We start from the raw sequence: 17607 nt of genomic DNA on the forward strand, positions 1-17607 counted from the left end.
ACCTTGTTTTGCGACCGGGATCCATTCTGGGGCCCCGGACGCTAGATGAAAAGGATGCATGACAAAGCGCCGATTTGTGCATGCGCAAAGCGCAATTTAGCGCTTCTGCGCATGTGTGAACAGCAAACCCAGAAGTAACCCATTCCAGTACTTCCTGGTTTGCTGCGGACGTTCGACAAAATGGACGCTCAATAAGGCAGACTCAAAATGAGGTACTGTATTTCACATTTATTGTAAAACTGAAAACTCAGAAAATACCATTTAGAAGAAAAAGAAAAACTCTTGAGAAATCGTGATGGGGGATCCATTGTGAACTCATTGGCATCCATCAGATGTTCCCTATCCTCACTTTCCATCTTTTTTTAAAAAAAAAATACTGTACATGTGCAGTGTGAGTATGTTTTGTTGGTGATTATAGGTTCTTCCTCCCCTGTTTTATTGTTATTTTTTTAAGCATATGTCTGGTTGCTTAACAAATAAAAAATACATGGCTATGCATGAACATGAGCATAAACATGAGAGGCACTGCTTGAGCTTTTCAATATGTGATAACATCAAACAAATACAGACTGTGCAGTTGGAAGGACACATTGTTCTCTGAGCAGGGCATTCCCTGAAGCCTCAATCGCACCCCAGCACAACCTGCTCCTTGCTTTCCTCAACACATTGCTCCACATCCACGTGGCAGAACGCCGCTACTCTCCCAAGCAGACCATCCCAGAAATGTGAAGAACCGAACCGAACTTTGGAAAAGCCTTTGTTGTTGTTGTTGTTGTTGTTGTTGTTTAGTCGTTTAGTTGTGTCCGACTCTTCGTGACCCCATGGACCAGAGCACGCCAGGCACTCCTGTCTTCCACTGCCTCCCACGGTTTGGGCAAACTCATGCTGGTAGCTTCAAGAACACTATCCAGCCATCTTGTCCTCTGTCATCCCCTTCTCCTTGTGCCCTCCATCTTTCCCAACATCAGGGTCTTTTCTCATGAGGTGGACAAGCTAGAAACTGATATAAACCAACATTGGCAGATTTGCCATCCTTACTGGTATGCAACCCAACTGACCTGGTGATCTTTTGCAATCTGCAGCATTTTTCATTCCTGTGGTAGCGTATGCATTTCAGCCAAGAATACTCTCTGCCCAGGAAATATCACGTTCAGAAGAAAATTGGCAAATAGACGCCATTCTATACAGAAAGGTCCTATTTTGCACAGTCTCCATGCAAGCGCGCATCATCTTCTTCGTCCTAGCATCTATGGGAAGGACCCTAACCCTTGCCTCTTTCCACCTGGCTTGACAGGCTTCACAAGGACTGCAGCTGATTTTAAATTGTTTTTAATTTTTATCTGTGTTGTTTTAAATGAGACCATCTTGGCTGTGGGCCCTGGAAGACCTGCCCCCTGTCTTCCTGGCCTGGGTGAGTGGAGTGCGGACTGACTCCAGCTACAAAAGCTGAAGCTGTTGAACAGATTCTTGGGCTGCAGTGTTGTTGAGAGAGCTGTTGCTATAATTGGTATTATTGTTGTATCTTTGGTTTCAGATCTTACGATTTACGTGGAAATTGTTTCCATTTGGTTGTGTACTTTTTGATGTGTTTTATTTATTGTTTATGACTTCCGTTACGTTTGCAATTATGTAAATCTTGTCAATGTTGTAAGCCGCCTTGAGCATAGTTTCAACTATGGAAAGGCGGCATACAAATAAAATATGATGATGATGATGGTGATGATGATGACGTCAAAATGACCAGAGTTCAGGAGGAGGTGGATTACATTCCCATCACTGCTAGCCAAGACAGGTGCATTGCGCGGCACTGTTGAGCCATCAGAGAGGACAGTAGTTTTCAAACATCAAGCTGGCATCGCTCTTCTACTTCGCTGCTATAATTGATAGCAGCTGGGAAATAAAAGCTTAGCCATCTTCTGCAAAGGCTGCTGGAAAAGGGAGATATGGAAAACAAGCAAAATCCAGAGCTTAACACAGTCCTAAGAGTACCCATTAAAGTTTGAAGTGCAACAGGCCTCAGCCACCTCATAGAAAATAGCAGCATGAATAATTTGGAGCGGTGGGGAACCCGGCAAGTCTGCCAACGCACATGATTAAAAGCATTTTCTTTTCTCACCAGGGGATCTGATCTTGCGAGTTCATTTATATGAATATACTCTGCCCTCAATTGTTTGGCTTTATGTTTTGCTGCTGACTTCTGGGGAAAGGTTCCAAAAATCGACACCTTCAGTAATGTTGGTGGGGAGTGTGGCAGGGTGGGGCAGAGGGAGGGAATGATAAAGCTACAGCTGTGGGGAAGCAGGGTGACTTGATAAATCCACTCCCTGGAACACGGATAGTGGACAGTCATTCTTGTACGATGTTCTGATGGATGGTTACAAAAGCAAGATAGGAAAGGTCCCACTCAGTGACACATGACTTGGGATTTCTGTAAAACTCATTATCGGTGAGGTCAGTGTCACATATGTGAGGCCTGACAACATGGTAAGAACCAGTTAATGGGGAACCTAACAACTGGAAGTTGCAGTGAAAAAGAACTCCATATAAGGTGCAAGGATAGGTACAGCAAACATGGCTTGGACACATTGCATTGCTTTGCATTTGGGTGAAATGGGCTGGCAGAAGAGGGCTGCCCAAAATACAAAGAGCTAAGATGATGTATATTTTGCCTCTATAGCACGCTACCTTTGAACTCTGTCCTGTAATGTGTTACTAAGTAAACTCTGGCTGATTATTCGTTTATTTATTAATTTTCTATATTGCCCTTCATTCAAAGTTCACACACTAATACATACCACAATAACAAACAAAAGCATTAACCCCCCTCCACACTTACAGAGAGAGAGTTTTATTTTATTTTATTTTATTTTATTTTATCTTATTTTATTATTTTATTATTTTATTATTTTATTATTTTATTATTTTATTATTTTATTATTTTATTTTTTCATTTTTTCATTTGGCAATTTGGTGTGAGCCTCATACTGGAACCCCGAAAGGAGATTTCCCTTACACACTTCTATATAGCTCACATAGCCAACAACGCCAAAACCCGCCACCTAGTCAAATCAAGCACATTTTGGAACAATTAAAACATTAGAGCAACCGTTTGAGACAAAGCAGACATGGCGCCTTTCAAGCTGAAGGTGGTAAATAAAGTGAGATCAAGATTAATAGCGGAAGTCATTTAATTCAGTCATACGGACAAGATGCAAGATCACTCTAGGCTGGTAATATTAAAAGACAACACCTTGTTAATCAGGTTTTTATAGTGATGGATGGCAGAAGGGTTTAATGGGTAAAGTCCAGGATTAGAATTTCATTTGGAGCACTTGCAAGGATTTAACAAAGTTTCAGAAAAAGCAGGGGTTTCTTCCTCTGGGTTGGTTGCCTTTGCGGGGGGATGCGGGAGTGAATAAATGTCTGTCTTACATGCTAAATGTCGAAGTCTCAAATTTGCCTGGTTTGAGATGGAAGCTGGGGGTGGGGGCTGAAAGGAATCATCTGTGGGATGATGGCGAAGCAGGCCTTCCAGAGAGACATCAGGTCTGCTGCTCTGCAATTTAGCAGTCAGGAGAGCTCAGCTAACATAACGTAATTGTATTTTAATGCCTTCTGCAAGACTGAGGATCATTAGTTATCATCTAAAGACACCCAGAAGCTGAAGTCACACGTGTGATTATAGGAAGTCGCTACACTTATTGTGTTCATAGCATTGCACATCACCATCCTTTAAAGTCAAAGTCTGTAGGAGGGTGAAATGAGATGGAAACTTCTGAAAGCCTTCCAAAGTCATTTCCTAACTGGGGGTGAACGCTTCACCGCAGGAACTTCTTAAAATGTGAACACGCATAGCGTGCCATTCATATTCTTCTGAATACTACAGTAACATTTAAGAGTGCATATCATCAGTGGAGCAATCTATATTTTATTATATGTAACAAAGGCTGCAGTGCAGGGGTTAGGACCTGTGGCACTCCAGAACTTATTCAGAGTAGAATACCTTATTGCAGATATTAATATTGTGCAGTTTGAAGCGACTGGAAGCATAAGAACTGGCTCCTTTTGGAAGGATGCCTTGTCCAGACCCGTAAAAATATTACTCAAACTTTTACTTGCAGTACTTTCTTCATAACAGAATTGAAACATCAAATGCACATCAAAAATATCAATACAATATCTAGTGCTACTCAGCACAGGCTCAGCATCTTAGAAAGTATAAAATAATCCAAACAGATCCAGAAACAGAGCTCTGTCTCTCCCCACAGCCTGCATCCTGTCTTAAGCTGTTTACCTGGTGATCTTCATTTACATCCTCCTTCCATGGAGTCTTGAGACAAAAAACGAAAGGCAACTCCCTTCAAAATGGTGAATTTTCAATTCAATATCCCTCAAATTATCTAAGGTTACAGCTAGAACTAGAGAACAATCAACAGGTAATCCTTAACCCACTAAGGATCTCGGAGACCACATAGAAAACTGCTGTGGAAATAACCCAGTATTAGCAAAGCACATTTGGCCATTTCCATTTTAAAACTTCATTAATACACATAGGCATTTTCTGTGTGAATTAAACCAATTCTACTTAAGTTTTCTTGATCCATTTCAATTGAGGCTAGGTTTGGCACACAGAAGGAGCATCAATTGCCACATAGGATAAGAAAGTAGGGTGGTTAGCTTTGGTAGAAAAATCTAATCCAGGGTTGCGTGTCAAGGTGCCCAAAACAACCCCCCCCCCAAAATAACACACACTTCACACAGAATTTTTGTTTAAGGTTTTTGGCATAATTTTGGCCACAACTTAATTGACATACATGGATGTGAGTGGTTGCTTAGGCATTGGTTAGGACCATCTGTCCCCCCGCCTGGGGACAGAACTGACTTCCGGATTCCAGCGAAAGTCAGTAAGGGGAAACAATATTGGGGAGAACTGGAGCTGCGCCACAGGCCCTCACCTTCTCCCCACATGCTCTCAGGGGCTTACGTGGCCCGAACCCGATTCCAGGGATTTGGACGAAAGCATGGCAAGCCCCTGAATTCCTTTAACGGAATTCCCTTGCAGCAGCAGCACTGGAGGGGCAGGCCCATCCAATCCTTACCCCTCCTCCAACCAATTTTTAACCAATGTCTAACTGCAACCTTACAAGTTGTGACAATTTGCTACGCAGTAGGCAAAAACCAAATGGCACCAGCCAATCAGCCAAATGGACGAAATTCCTACTAGGCCCCTGCCCCAACGGCAGACAACCCCATGACAGGCATAGCAAGGTCAACGCACAAGACCTAAAATAAGGGAGGATGGGTCGGGTGATCACACAGTGAAAGAGAAAGCAAAAAGCTGCGTGCACTGCTTAAAAAACTTCTGTTCCCTCCCATAAATTAGCAACATCGAAATTACCCCAGCAACTCAAACTACCAATCCCTGCCAGAGACCAACCATCCTAACCCGCCTGGGAACAGAGGGGTGGCTTGGCTGGCCCGCACCGCAACACGTGCTCTCTTTTAATGAGAACACGCTTTGCCATACATCTGGAATTTCCCAGACATAGCTGGGATTCAATAGCGTCCAGTGTAAACAGTGTCCAGGTGGAATTCACGGAAAGGTCCAGGAAAATCCAGACTTATTGCAACCCATGTTGGAAGTGTAGATTTTGGTAGCAGATTACCAGAACACAATTTACCAGTATTTGTGTGCAGGTTTTCACCTTTTGAAATAAGGGAACACTAATCTGATCTAACATGTGTGTAAACTTTGTGCAAGGACATCAGGATGAATGCTCAATAAAGAGGTCGTCTGGAGGGGCCTTTGGGTGCAATAATGTCCTATTACACTGTTTCCCCCCTTCAACCACATGTTACCTAGAAGAGGTCTCTCAGTGGATTTGTAACTGGCTGACTGACCGAACCCAAAGGGTGCTCATCAATGGTTCCTCTTCATCCTGGAGAAGAGTGACTAGTGGTGTGCCACAGGGTTCTGTCTTGGGCCCGGTCTTATTCAACATCTTTATCAACAACTTGGATGATGGACTCAAGGGCATCCTGATCAAATTTGCAGATGACACCAAACTGGGAGGGGTGGCTAACACCCCAGAGGACAGGATCACACTTCAAAACGACCTTGACAGATTAGAGAACTGGGCCAAAACAAACAAGATGAATTTTAACAGGGAGAAATGTAAAGTATTGCACTTGGGCAAAAAAAATGAGAGGCACAAATACAAGATGGATGACACCTGGCTTGAGAGCAGTACATGTGAAAAGGATCTAGGAGTCTTGGTTGACCACAAACTTGACATGAGCCAGCAGTGTGACGCGACAGCTAAAAAAGCCAATGCAATTCTGGGCTGCATCAATAGGAGTATAGCATCTAGATCAAGGGAAGTAATAGTGCCACTGTATTCTGCTCTGGTCAGACCTCACCTGGAGTACTGTGTCCAGTTCTGGGCACCACAGTTCAAGAAGGACACTGACAAACTGGAACGTGTCCAGAGGAGGGCAACCAAAATGGTCAAAGGCCTGCAAACGATGCCTTATGAGGAACGGCTAAGGGAGCTGGGCATGTTTAGCCTGGAGAAGAGGAGGTTAAGGGGTGATATGATAGCCATGTTCAAATATATAAAAGGATGTCACATAGAGGAGGGAGAAAGGTTGTTTTCTGCTGCTCCAGAGAAGCGGACACGGAGCAATGGATCCAAACTACAAGAAAGAAGATTCCACCTAAACATTAGGAAGAACTTCCTGACAGTAAGACAGTCAGTTCGACAGTGGAATTTGCTGCCAAGGAGTGTGGTGGAGTCTCCTTCTTTGGAGGTCTTTAAGCAGAGGCTTGACAACCATATGTCAGGAGTGCTCTGATGGTGTTTTCTGCTTGGCAGGGGGTTGGACTCGATGGCCCTTGTGGTCTCTTCCAACTCTATGATTCTATGATTCTCCCCACCAGATAAACAGGAAGACGATGATGGTCCATTGCCCATACATCAGCAGATGACGTATAGCTCTAGGCCTGAGGATTCCACAATTTTTGATGCCTTATTTTGTGACTGGCAAAACTTGGCAGTTCTTGTTTTGCATGTGTCTGTGTGTGTGCACGCGCATGAGCGTGTGTGCATGCACACATCCTGCTGAGGTTCCTTTCACTTCATTCTTAAATACCTTTCATTCATGCAAGTTACTGTTCCCATTGATTTCAAAGGATTAGCTCCCCATAATGCATTTAGGATGAAGGTGTTAAGCTACGTTCTCCCATTTAGCTTAATGATTGTGATGCTTTGGCCATTACGCTTTGAACTAAACGAGATGAAAAAGCAATAATATGACGTTTCACCTACCTGCAAGCTCAGAATGCTAATGGGAGCCCAGAACGTCTGGCTCAATAGCAGCTTAGAGGGAAACCACTAAAGTCCTATTTAAAAAAAATAAAAATAAAAAAGTCAAACACCCCTAGACGCTAAATTGCACTTTGCAGAAACCTTGTTTCTCCTATTGTTAATCAAAATACTAAAAGCTATGTAAGTGCTAATATTGCCAGCTTGCCATTATTATCATCTACTGCAGTCTTGCAATACCAGAAAGTGAATAAGCTTCTCTGGAAGGGAAATGAATGTTAAAAGTATTCCTTTTCCAGAAAGCCCTTTTGTTCTCCTTCATCCCTTACCTTGAAAAGAGAACACCTGAGAGCACAAATAAAACCATCACAGAGGAAAATTATCATGTTTTTACATTAGTTAGCCTAACAAAAGAATGAGGAGGTAGCCTTTCTTTCAAAAGAAGACGAGGAAAAAAGAACTGTGCATATTCTTCAGCATCTCAAGTTTTTATTTAAATAAAGAGATAGCTATGGTAGACCAGTGCTTCAAAGGTCGTAATAGCTTAAATAAGAGCCAAGTTGAAGGGCTCACTCAGCCATGACACAGTTGGATGGCACTGTAACCTAACGCTCAGTTGTTCCAAAAAAGAAAATGGGTGGGAATGAGGTATGTACACCACCAAGGAAAATGGGGGTTTCTCCCCTTCACATTGTAATGAGAAAGTCTCTTATTCACATGATTTGACCCAATATGTGAAATCACTCAATTATTGTTCGAAACCCACACTTCTCTGAATTTTGAGATGTAGTGCTCAAAATGTACAAAAATGGGAAAGTGTGCATCAAAATGTATCTGTTCACAAAAACAACACACAAAGCTTTATTCTGCTAGGGAAAGCTGCTTGCAAAAAATGTGTATATTAGCCGAAATGGCATATAAAAAAACCTGTGTGTGTTAGGTGGAATCTGCACTGGAATGCCAATGAATTTCCCTTTAAAAAAAAAACACACACACACACATTGCAAATGGCAGCAGAAATGTGTTGAGTTGAATTTAGAGTTGTAAAAGTGAGAAACGGAGAGAACCCAGCATTGACAGATCCATCCATCTGTCAGGAGTTCATCCTACACTCAAGTGGGACCCTGGCAGAGACACATGCCCAACTGACATGTTTTCTGCCTCCTGGTCGATCGTTCGGGAGCTTCAAAAGCTTTCTTCTGCCCGAACATCACAGCGACCAATGCCAACAGACATCGGCACACTTAGGGATCCGCAGAGTTTGCACATCATGTGTAACAGACCTCAGCAACTCAGCATTTTGGCTAATCTACTTTATTTACATATAAACACACAAGGAGCACTGCAACATGGCTCCCTCTCTCTCTAGCATCAGAAAGCAAAGAGAAAGAACAAAGGACAATAGTCCCACTTCACGGAACACGGTAACACAAACATCCTGTCTCCGTCACTTCCCACTCTGTGGAGTCAAAACATATACCGTCATGTGATAGACAACAATCCCATGACTGCAATCATGGAGCAAGAATTCTAACACCATCCCCAATGCCACCTTTAGCTTTTTGGAAGAGAGCAGGGGAGTAGGAATGAGAAGAGGCTCTTTTTTGAGCATCCTTCTGCTGACTTACCACAGAGTTTTGTGCGTGGCACCACAGTACTACTGAATGACACAAAAGTTCACGTTTCTTATTCTGGGTTTGGAACAGCAATGCGATGAATGAGCGAAAAAAGAATCCAGCGCTACCTGTTTGAGATTTCCACCAGCAGGCATACCTGAAGATATCTGGGGTTGCTATGGAACCTGAGATGCTTGATGGGGATAAGACAGGTTGGTTGGATGGTACGGTGCTGCAGTCGAAAAGAAGAGATAATTGGAAAGGTTAAGCACCCTTTCCCAGCACAACATTTCTGACTTCCCATTGCACCCTCCCAACATCACATCGCAACAGGAAAGATGTGTGGGTTAAGGTCTGTGAGCTCAGTTGCCTAACTTGATATTCTGTAAAAGTCCACGAGTGTCTTTTAGAGGAGAAAAGGCACTGGCCTATGATTCCCCAAAAATATAAGCTGTCAAGTAACACTTTCCTGCTGAAAATCTGTACCTTTGCCACCTCTGCACTGCCAAGATGCCTCTTGCCTCTTAAAAATCAATGGAACGGGTGAGTTATTTTCCAAACTTGCTTTGGTATTTTTCATTACTGGCACCACCGTCAATCACAACGGTGCTCAGAAATATAACTACACCCGCCATGCACCTAGTCATTAGCAGCGGCAGCACTCTCACCCCTGCTGTATCCGAGAAGAACCCCTCCTTTGACTATCTAACCCGTCCCGCTGGTTATTGATGTAAGCAGCCAATGGGCACTGGCCAAATCACAGGATGATTTCTTCAGCAATACAGTAAGGCTTAGATGCTTCACAAAGCAATACAAGACCTGGAGAATCTGGGGCATGAACAATGGTCCCAGGCACTCTATATCTCCCATCTAGGGGACAGGAGTGGCACTGTGGTCTAAACCACTGAGCCTCTTGGGCTTGCCAATCAGAAGGTCGGAGGTTTGAATCCCTGCAACGGGGTGAGCACTCATTGCTCTGTCCCAGCTCCTGCCAACCTAGCAGTTCAAAAGCATGGCCGTGCAAGGAGATAAATAGGTACTGCTGTGGCAGGAAGGTAAACTGTGTTTCCATGCACTCTGGTTTCTGTCACAGTCTTTCGTTGCACCAGAAGCAGTTCAGGCATGGCCACATGACCCGGAAAGCTGTCTGCAGACAAAGACTGGCTCCCTCGGCCTGAAAGTGAGATGAGCGCTGCAACCCCATAGTCAAGTTTGACTGGACTTAATCGTCCAGGGGTCCTTTACCTTATCCCCCATCTGGATTTGGACCTGAAAGACCAAGGAAAAGTGTGTGCATCGAGGGTAGGCTTTTGCACTGGTTGTTTTATTGAAGTTCCTTGCCACTGGAGAACAAACTTGTAGCCGGTGAAAGCATTATATATATATATATATATATATATATATATATATATATATATATATATATATATATAAAAAAATGCATTAGCCCAGCTTAAATTCCAGAGCCGAAGGGTTAGACACCAGAGTCTGCAAGATGAATATTTCTTCCCAAATTTATTTTGGCTGCAGATGTGATAAATTAAGGCTAACCACTTTTTTAAATTATCTGCATTATTAAAAACATTACTTAGACTTCTGGGGTATGGCAAAGAGCATGATTAATAAGTCTGATAACAGTTTTATCAGTGCTGTATAATATAATACAGAAGACTTTTTTTTAACCCCTGATCTTCTATGTGAGCCAGAGTTTAAAGAAGACAAATGGCAAGGATGTAAAAATGGGGGGGGGGGGGGAGTCTAGTAGAGTGTATCCATTAATTCAAGTGGGGATTTCCCCTAGGCTGCTCTTGAATGTTTAGGCAACGGCACAAATTAACTCATCATTCCTTATTCTTCATAGCAAGATTGTTTCACACTGCAGGTAATTAACTTGCTCTGAGGTTCTCTTGGACAGATTTTTGGAAAAGTTATTGTTGGACTATGATTTCTCAACGTGCTCTGCAACATCATCAAAATTGCATTTGCATCACTTTTCAGCCTTTTGGCTAAGATCAAGTGTAGTATCTGTTCTTATCAGTTTAATATCTGATATGTCCTCTATTTGATGACATTAATTATATTATAATTATATTATATTATATTATATTATATTATATTATATTATATTATATTATATTATATTATATTATATTATATTATATTATATTATTATATGGATTTTATATTATATTAAATGGATTTTTGGAGCTGGGAGATGGAATAGGGGCTTGCTCCATCCACTCCATGCATCGACCTGGTATTGCAGTACTGCCAGGAATGGTGCACACACAAAAAGGGGGGGGAATGCATTTGCTAGGGTACTGCACACAAAAATGCCTTTATTAGTGGAAATAACATGCAAAAATGCATTCTATATAAAGGAAAATTGCATAGCAAAATTGTGCATGTTGGGCAAAATTGTATGCAAATATGTGCATATTAGGAGAAAGTAGCATTAAAATGCCGATGAATTTTCATGGGGACTTAAAAAATTGCAAACTGCTGTGGGAATGTGGAGAGCTGAACGTAAGAGCGGAAATATGAAAAACAGAAAGAAACTGAAACAGACGGATTCATCCATCCCAAGTGTACAGTGCTTCTTCCATTGCAAACAAACATGATCCAGCTGCTCAGGCCCACTCCTTGGCCTCAGAGGATTTTGGTGGGAGTTGGCGCCTGGTTGGACACCAGGGAAGACCAACGATGAAGGCAGGACGTGCTGCCAAAATCATCCTGGTTCCATATTGATATCATATTGGCCATGCAATTTCTGAAGTGGATTGGAATGTGACTTTATCTGAAGAATCTTATGAAAGCTGAGTTGTTGAGAGGCCCTCTGGGCTGGTCCTGTGGGTTAACCGTGAGGCGAGGTCCGAGGTCGAGGGTGCAGTAAGGAGGCAGTCCATCAAAGCTGAAGCTGGGTCCAAGGCAGGGAGTCGGGTGAGGTCAGGAGCTCTGGCAGGACAGGGTGCAGGCAGGAACTGGCTACCAACAATGTTGCTCCCACAACTTGGGACTGGGGCTGGCTGGCTTTTATCTGTCCCGAGGCATAGGGCGGCCCCAGTCCACAGGTGCCTCGCCTCTCCTGGCCTGGAGACAAGCACTCCTCCTGCGGGAACTTAGTTCCCTCCGCCTCTCTGCCCTGAGCCTCTGCAGCTCAGGAGAGGCTGGAGGGTTACCGGATCCAGGGGCAACCTCAGCGTCCCCTGACGGGGCTGAGAGTGGAGCACCTGCAGGCAATGGGTCCTCCATCCCCTCAGGAGCCAGAGCAGACTCAGCTGGTGCCTGCACCTGAGGATCCAGCACAGGTGAGGACCCTTCAGGCTCAGGCCCCAGCCCCGGCTCAGCTGGTTCTGGAGGCGGGGACTCCTGTGCAGGCTGGGATTCCTCAGGTTCAGCCTCCGAGTCCGAATCCCAGGCCATCACACCCTCAGGGTTATAAAGTGGAGTATATCCATAGGAATAATAATGTAAACCAGTAGATTACCAGGGGGAGGTGGAGTAAGAGACAAGGGGAGGCACTGGTGGTGCTGATTCAAGACTCCTGCTCAGTGACTTTAAACTAGACACTGGGGAACAGGCATCACTTCATCCAGCCCATCCATAACATTAGGAATTTATGGAACAATGAAGTTGTAACTAAAGGTGGAATTTAAGACACTTGCTAAATGACTATCAGACTTTGGAAAGTTGGTAACACCACATGAACTTCAACCATTTTGTTGAATTAATTAAACTATGTAGTTTCAATTCGGTTTTGAATCAATGAAAAATGGATTTTTCTTGCTTTGGATTTTGTTGTGTTATTCCTTAGAGTGTTGTGCAAACCACTATTCTGGGAGGGAGAGGGGGAACTGGGAACCAAGGAGCTAGTGGCTTGAAACAGTTTCGGAACCACTGATGGAAACGATTGTATGTCAGGGACTGGAGTCAAGAGGGCAGGATTGATGAGGAGTGGTAAATCACCCCTCACTTCTACCGACACTTCAGGAGGAGAGGGATGCAGCATTGAGTTACAGCAGGGTTTTGAGGGGCTTGAGGAAGGTCACAGCTCAGCGATAGATGAACAAAAGAGTTGGGAAGTGTTAGAGGAAGGGGGAGGGATTGCGACAGAGCAGCCAGCTGACACACTGTCACTGGAGAGTATTTCTGATCCCCCTTCTCCAGAACTCAGCGTTCATTAAAGGTTCAGGAACAACAAAATCAGAGACATTTGGCCACAAGCAGCCACCATAAAGGGAGATGCTGTTGCTAGGAAGCAAGGAGGAGGAGCCCAGTTTGGAGCAACACCATTGTTAAGGCTTGTGGCATTCTTTTGTCTCTCGCTATTATGAAGAAGAAGAGGAGGAGGAGGAGGAGGAGGAGGAGGAGGAGGAGTCTCAAAGTCATCACTACCCAAAGGAGTCTCAAAGCGGCTAACATTCTCCTTTCCCTTCCTCCTCCACAACAAACACTGTGTGAGGTGAGTGAGGCTGAGAGACTTCAGAGAAGTGTGACTAGCTCAAGGTCACCCAGCAGCTGCATGTGAAGGAGCGGGGAAGCGAACCCGGTTCACCAGATTACGAGTCCACCGCTCTTCACCGCTACACCACACTGGCTTTTTTGATTGAATTAACTCATTAAAAGTGGACCACCGGTATGAAGTTTACGGCATGTAATGCCTTAAAGGAGAATATTATGAAAATGATTTACAGGTGGTACATGACCCCAGTTAAGCTTGCAAAAATTTATCACCTGCCGGACAACAAATGTTGGAAATGTAAAGAAGCTGAGGGAACATTCTTTCATCTTTGGTGGACGTGCCCAAGGGTTAAGGCTTACTGGGAAATGATCTATAATGAACTGAAGAAGGTATTTAAATTTACCTTTCCTAAGAAACCAGAGGCCTTCCTTTTGGGCATAGTCGGCCAATTGGTGCCAAAGAAAGACAGAACATTTTTTATGTACGCAACAACAGCAGCAAGAATACTTCTCGCTAAATATTGGAAGACACAAGATTTGCCCACCGTGGAGGAATGGCAGATGCAAGTGATTGACTATATGGAGATGGCAGAAATGACTGGCAGAATCCGAGATCTGGGAGAAGAGCTGATGGAAGAGGATTGGAAAAAGTTCAAGGATTATCTACAGAAATATTGTAAAATATTTGAATGTTAAAATGATGTGGGATGTGAAGGTAACATGGCATTTGGGATATGGTTAAAAGAGGTATGAAAAAAGAATCTTAAAAAAGAGAAGGGGGGTATGACTAGAATAATATTATGTCAAAGTATATAAGGCGGAGTAAAGGACCAAGATAAGGGAAATTAGAGACATAATAAGTGGGAATATATAATTATAAATGAGGTTTGAAAGAGGGTTAGAATTTGCTGAATTTGACGGAATAAAGAGGAATACAAAAAAGGGAGATGTGAGGAGGTCAGGAAAAGAGGGATATAGAACCTTGAAACTTAAAAGTGGATTCTTTTTTTTTCTTTTCTTTATTAAGTGTGTATTTTCTGTTTCTGTTTTGTATTATGTGTTTGTTTGATTTCTATGTTTTGTAAAATTCTAATAAACATTTATTTTTTAAAAAAAGAATTAACTCATTAAAAGGGACTCTCCTTGTTTTCTCCGCTCTTGCTGCAACCAGGGAAGGAATAGCTTTCCCGAAGACTTGACACTGTATGAACAACAACACACATGCTGGAATTATCCCTCCTCTTGGGCAATAATTGGAGGTGGCCAGCATGGTAGTGCAATGCCACTCACCATCCCTCTAGCTCATCATGCCGCTGCTGCTTACCTAGATGTAGAGGAGGAGGAGGGAGGCAGCTGCAGGTTTGCTGTGGTGCAAACACACCAGCAGGAACACTGGATTAAGTCCACCATTGTGTTTGCACCACCTCAACCTCACCACCACCTCACTCCTCCTTTGCTACCTGCTCTTAAGCAGCAACACAACTGACCAGAGGTCAGGTGAGGGGCAGTGCCCCATTGTACCCACCCACCCCCTTTGGTTTTAAACAAGAACTACTCTGTGCCAAACTTTAGATGATTAACCTCAGAACATTATATAAAGACTCCTTTGTGTTATGGAAAAAAACTTTGCCCTGAATCTTTCCATCAAGGGACGCAGAGGCAAACCCAAAGATACGGTCTTCGTAAGTGATTAGAAGATGGAGCCAATAATAAAGCAGTAATAAAACAAAAGGCGCCACTGGGAGTTAAAGATTTTCAAACAAGCCTGTCAAAAAAGTGTAATAATGTTGTCAGATCAATTTGCTGCCAAGTGCAGGTGTAATGCGATAAAACTTCAAAGTGGAAGTTCTTAGCAGATTATGTTCTCAAAACTGTCAATCAGGCGCTGTTCTCATAAGTAACAAATTACAATGTATCAAGCTGTAGAACCAAGGATGCCGCTGTAATCTGCCTAACCAGGGTGGATTTTCAATGTGCATGTTAATAGTCCTGTTGGTGTGGACAAGCATCCTGCACCCTCTTTATATCTCATCATTTCTGATTTATTTTCCATTGAGGGAAGGGGGGATTTATCGGCAGCTGGATATTTGTACTACTGCATACATGCACACAGTGGAATAAATCCTATGTGGAAAGATGCACAAGGACCAGTTTCCGTCCTTTCTTCTCCTTCCTCTTTGCTGTTGTTATCTGGGAGCGGCCACCGAGACCACAGAACACCGGTCTTGAAAGACCTACACTGGCTCCCAGTACGTTTCCGAGCACAACTCAAAGTGTTGGTGTTGACCTTTAAAGCCCTAAACGGCCTCGGCCCAGTATACCTGAAGGAGCTTCTCCACCTCCATCGTTCTGCCCGGACACTGAGGTCCAGCGCCGAGGGGCTTCTGGCGGTTCCCTTACTGCGAGAAGCCAAGTTACAGGGAACCAGGCAGAGGGCCTTCTCGGTAGCGGCGCCCGTCCTGTGGAACGCCCTCCCACCAGATGTCAAAGAGAAAAATAACTACCAGACTTTTAGAAGACATTTTAGAAGGCAGCCCTGTTTAGGGAAGCTTTTAATGTTTAATAGGTTATTGCATTTTAGTGTTTTGTTGGAAGCCACCCAGATTATTATTATTATTATTATTATTATTATTATTATTACCTAATGTAAAGGGGGAGCCTGACCGGAAAGGTAGCTGTAGGCCACATTCGCGGCATACATTTAAAGCACTGCGATACCACAAAGGATTCTGGGAGCTGTGGTTTGTTAAGAGAGAGTTCTTAGGAGACCCCTATCCTCCTCACAGAGCTAAAGTTCCCAGATTGGTTTCAACAACGAATACCTCTTTCACAGGGAATTTTAGCTCTGTTAATACAATAGGGTTCTCCTAACAATTCTCGACACCCACAAGAAGATACAGCTCCCAGGATGCTTTGGGGGAAGCCATGACTGTTTGGTTACCACCGTGCTTTAAATGTACATATGCTGTGAAGGTGGCTGTACAGTGGTACCTCAGGTTAAGAACTTAATTCATTCTGGAGGTCCGTTCTTAACCTGAAACTGTTCTTAACCTTTAAGAACAGGTTTAAATTTAACTTTTCTTAACCTTCTTAACCACTTTAGCCTCCCACTTCTGCCGCGCCACCACAATTTCTGTTCTCATCCTGAAGCAAAGTTCTTAACCCGAGGTACTATTTCTGGGTTAGCGGAGTCTGTAACTTGAAGTGTATGTAACCTGAAGCATATGTAACCCAAGGTACCTCTGTACTCATATTTACAGCAAGGCAAACTGTTGATGAGTTGGCCACAACTTTCAGACAGCTAGCATCTCTCAATTTCTAACAGCTTGGTATCTCTAGCTACTGGGCTTGCTCATTCCTAAAACAGAGCGGAGTGAGGGCAGTCTGAATAGCATACTGGGTTCAGAAAATTTAGTCATCCGCCTGGATCATATAGCTGAAAAGGAGGACAGGGGCAGCCATCTTCCCCTTGGTTATTGTGCAGTGGAATGGAAAATGGAAGACAAATGCCTGGTGAGAGAGGGACTCCTCTTTCATCCTCATAGCAAAGCAATTGTAAAATCCTAGCGTTCTTCTTCCATGCCTGATGTCAGGGAACTGCCATCGGAACTAGAGGAGGAGGTGAGGCTCCACAGCGATGCTGGAGAGGGGCCAAGCAGGGAGAGAGGCAGGTCTCCGGTTGGGGAAGAAAATCAGGGCAACACCAGGGATAGAGGGGGGCCGATGGGGGAAGCAGAGAGCAGGCTCCAGGACTCTTGACAGGAGACCAGCGAGGAGAGCACAGGTCCTCCGCTGCCCACACCCACCCTGCGCAGAAGACTTCCGCGCAGGGAAAGTAGGTGGCGACTTGGCGTCAAAGAACTTCTTTTTTTTAATAAGATATTTATTAGAGTTTTCCATTTTATACAAACAAAGAGAAAAAAGTAAAAAGAAAAAATAATAAAAACACATAAAGTTCACAACTTATTTTTCAGTAACATATTTCCCTGACCTCCTCATACCTCCCCTTCTTGTATTCCAGTTCAAATTATTTGTCCAGCAAATCCTTATCTCATAGCATTACAGCTAAAAAACACCTTATTTTCTATCCAACATCTTAAATTATTGTGGCTTAAACTTTTACTTATATAAAAAAAGAACCATTTTTTCATATTCTTTTATACCATTACAGCTAGAAACCACTTAATTTCAATCCAACATCATTC

At 43.4% G+C, this 17607-nt stretch overlaps 2 pseudogenes; both read left to right on the forward strand.

Annotated features, from left to right (window-relative positions):
* Window positions 1–10927: 10927 nt before the first annotated feature.
* LOC128409661 (uncharacterized) lies at window positions 10928–11032 on the forward strand (annotated as a pseudogene).
* A 47-nt stretch (window positions 11033–11079) lies between these two features.
* LOC128409663 (uncharacterized) lies at window positions 11080–11232 on the forward strand (annotated as a pseudogene).
* The last annotated feature ends 6375 nt before the right edge of the window (window positions 11233–17607 follow it).

This window comes from Podarcis raffonei, chromosome 2, assembly GCF_027172205.1.
Source record: "Podarcis raffonei isolate rPodRaf1 chromosome 2, rPodRaf1.pri, whole genome shotgun sequence".
Lineage (NCBI taxonomy): Eukaryota > Metazoa > Chordata > Lepidosauria > Squamata > Lacertidae > Podarcis > Podarcis raffonei.